The sequence below is a fragment of the Pygocentrus nattereri genome, chromosome 16 (genome assembly GCF_015220715.1).
Source record: "Pygocentrus nattereri isolate fPygNat1 chromosome 16, fPygNat1.pri, whole genome shotgun sequence".
NCBI classification, from domain to species: Eukaryota; Metazoa; Chordata; class Actinopteri; order Characiformes; family Serrasalmidae; genus Pygocentrus; species Pygocentrus nattereri.
Window position 1 is genome coordinate 27,611,649 of NC_051226.1, and position 4,325 is coordinate 27,615,973.

Genomic DNA, 4,325 nt, shown 5'->3' on the forward strand with positions numbered 1-4,325 from the left:
AAACCATGCATCTCCATGTTTATCCATTTTTACTTGTCTTAATCTTTCTGTCCTTTACATTGTGTAACAATTTCATGATAAATGGGCCAATAGAAATGCTCCAAAAGAGACTGGAATAAAATCTCTTTACCCTAAACTACACTGAAAGTAAAGAATTGGAAATCATTACGCTTATTGCTTCTGTACTGTGGTGCATTGCACTCTGAAATGCATCATTTCTAAGATCTTTATTTTGTTACTGATAGGTAGGGGTGATAGGAGGGTGAAACACGAAATTATTGGTTAAGTAAATTAATTTTTGAAGGAAGGTAAACAAACAGTAAACAAGAGTTCTGTCTATTAAATTATATAATAGGATGAATCATATACGACCAGGGACATCAACTAACAAGTTCAACTTAGTAAAGTAAAAGTATGAAAAAGGGGCTCTTTAGAGTGATGCCTCAACCCACTGACAGCTCTCTAAAGAACCATGTTTGAAAATGAGATATGCGAGCGTAAAATACTTTTTAAAACTTTAAAGAGCCTCCACATAATATGAACCGTGCATTCAAAAAGCATAGGAACCTTTATTTTTAAGAGTTCAAGCTAGTTCAGCTGATTGTGGTACATGCAATGCAATATTTACTCCCCTATGCATTCAGTGAAACTTGGAGAAGGTCAACTGGGCAAGGCTGTTTTCATACTATAGAGTAGTGTGGAGTTTTAAGAGCCACTATGGAGGAGCTGCGTAAGCATATCTCCTTAAAGTGAGATGAACCAGTGCCTGGAAGGTGGAATAGCAAATATGCCAATACTTTTTCAGTTTTGTAGCAGTTGCCACTGCCTCAGGATTGCAACAACATATATGCATATCTTATTTCACTGTGTAATGCTTTATGATTGTTTTTATTATATTCTATTTTATGTAAATCTGTATTGTGATAACTGGGATAAGTAAAAAAATTAATAAAAAATGGAATGAAATGCTATGAGGCATTCGTCCATGAAAAACTATCTACATTATTAAAAACTGAACTAGGCATAAGGTTAGTATGTGGTAGGGTTTTTCATATTCAGTAAACACAGCATTCCTCAAGTGCATAATTAAATGGTTAATATCAATACAGAGTCATTAAGAGTCAGAGTTGTTCACAGTGAGAAGGATAGGAACCAGACGTCTGAATAATTCAATCCTCCCTTAAAGCTACCTCACAGAAAGTTGTTACACAAAAACGTACAAATATTGTACATGATGCCTGAGACATTGTTTGTAAAAGCTTTGAGATAAGGCTTTGAATAAAATGTACTTTTTAAAAAATCCATTTACAGCAGAGAAGTATACATAGAATGTTGTAAGGCAAACTTATGGAAGCTTATTTCTGCCACTTGAAAAAAGACTATATAGGACACAATAAAAATGAGAACATTTCTTATAATTATGACTTTGATTCTCATACCATCCATTTTCCAAGCTGCTTCTCCCTCAGGGTCGCAGGAGCCTATCCCAGCAGTCATTGGGCAGAAGGATACACCCCGGACAGGTCACCAGTCCATCGCAGGGCAGACTGACAGACACTCAAACCCAGGGGCAATTTAGCACGTCCAATTGGCCTGACTGCATGTCTTTGGACAGTGGGTGGAAACCAGAGGACCCGGAGGAAACCCACGCAGACACGGGGAGAACATGCAAACTCCACACAGAGAGGACCCCGGTCACCCGGCCGGGGACCCGAACCCAGGCCCTCCTCACTGTAAGGCGACAGTGGTACCCACAGTGCCACCGTGACGCCCTCATTTTCAGTGCATTCTCATACTAATGTCTTTCTATTTCATAATAATGATAAAATTCGCATTATTAATATAATATGCTAAAACATTATTATATGAGATATAGTAAGTAATCATTATGAGATATTAAGTGAAAATCTCTCCATATTATGTGACCTCATCATAATAAGATAGCATGTCATAATTGTGAGATACTACATAATATATAATTATGAGACAGGATCTCTGTATTATGAGATAGCAAGGAAGTCAGAAATCTGGTATAATAAGAGAGAATCTGATGAAAGTATGTCATACTTTTCAGATACTAAGTCATAAAAATGAGATATTACCTCATTTTTAGGAGATTACTTGTCATACCTGATGGTTTGGAATGTTATAATTATGAGTATACTAAGTCATAATTATGGTTATCCTTCTTATTGTTATGACTTACTATATTACTATATCTTTTTCTCAGTGGCAGAAACAGGCTTTCATACAAAGCCTTACAACATACAACACTTATTTTTCTGTACTACCATTAAACATTATAAACACATGTAAAATGTCACTAGACAGTGAATATTAGTATTCATGGATATGTTTGCATGGTAGACATGGTGACCCCTGGTACCTTTCACCACCACTGTAAAAACTGTAAGGAAATCAGAATCTGTAAGTTTTTCCATAATGAATATTTCACATCAAACCACTCCTCTGAATGACTATGATTTGTTTAGAAAAGTCCCAAAAAATCATGGAATTTTTTTTTTTATAATAATGTGAAGATGTAAAATCAAGATAAACTATAAAATTATATATATATACTGCTCAAAAAAATAAAGGGAACACTCAAATAACACATCCTAGATCTGAATGAATGAAATATTCTCATTGAATACTTTGTTCTGTACAAAGTTGAATGTGCTGACAACAAAATCTCACAAAAATCATCAATAGAAATCAAATTTATTAATCAATGGAGGCCTGGATTTGGAGTCACACACAAAATTAAAGTGGAAAAACAAACTACAGGCTGATCCAACTTTGATCAAGTCAAAACGAGGCTCAGTATTGTGTGTGGCCTCCACGTGCCTGTATGACCTCCCTACAACGCCTGGGCATGCTCCTGATGAGCTGGCGGATGGTCTCCTGAGGGATCTCCTCCCAGACCTGGACTAAAGCATCCGCCAACTCCTGGACAGTCTGTGGTGCACCGTGTCGTTGATGGATGGAGCGAGACATGATGTCCCAGATGTGCTCAATCAGATTCAGGTCTGTGGAACGGGCGGGCCAGTCCATAGCTTCAAGTCACGTCTCTCGGTCACGTCTGTCACATGTGCACAGTGTGAACCTGCTTTCATCTGTGAAGAGCACAGGGCGCCAGTGGCGAATTTGCCAATCCTGGTGTTTTCTGGCAAATGCCAAGCATCCTGCACGGTGTTGGACTGTGAGCACAACCCCCATCTGTGGATGTCAGGCCCTCATACCATCCTCATGGAGTTGGTTTCTAACCGTTTGTGCAGACACATGCACATTTGTGGCCTGCTGGAGGTCATTTTGCAGGGCTCTGGCAGTGCTTCTCCTGAGGTAGCAGTCCTGCTGCTGGGTTGTTGCCCTCCTACGGCCTCCTCCACATCTTCTGGTGTACTGGCCTGTCTCCTGGTAGCGCCTCCAGCCTCTGGACACTACGCTGACAGACACAGCAAACCTTCTTGCCACAGCTCGCATTGATGTGCCATCTTGGATGAGCTGCACTACCTGAGCCACTTGTGTGGGTTGTAGAGTCCATCTCATGCTACCACGAGTGTGAAAGCACCACCAACATTCAAAAGTGACCAAAACCTGTTGTCTATTCCATTTGCACAACAGCATGTGAAATTGATTGTCAATCAGTGTTGCTTCCTAAGTGAACAGTTTGATTTCACAGATGTTTGATTTACTTGGCGTTATATTGTGTTGTTTAAGTGTTCCCTTTATTTTTTTGAGCAGTGTATATATATATATATATATAATATTTGACATCTTGACCTCAGAAACACTAGAACTTTGGCTTTAGCTTGCCTGCAGAAGAACACAACGTCACTAACTCTACTTGGAGTGAGCAAAGGCTGCATTATTTGTACTTCTAATTGGGGAGAGATTGGCTTAGACATACACTACGAATAGCCAAGCTGATTGGCCAGATATCAAAACAGTCTGGATCAGTCAACAGATGTCCAAGTTAGGGGAAAACGACTGTAGTAAAGAAACCCAAAATATTCCTTTAAAGCAATCCAGCTAGGACTCTTTCTAAGCATAGACCAAATTCTCAGCGACTAATCTATAGCTGCTGGTGACTCATACTGTACTCTTATATAACGCTCCGACACAGTCCTCTATCCCTACTGAAGCTCATTCCACCCGGCTGAGCCGTCCACTCGCTGTTTCACTCCTTCGAAGTAGCTTCAATTACAGCTGCCTGTCAACCAGATTTCCATGTGTGCTTGATGCCAGCCACTCGACTCCCTCGGAAACAGGCCGACCTATTCAGTGGCCAGCTCTAACGAGATTTAAAAGAGAGTCACAGTAGA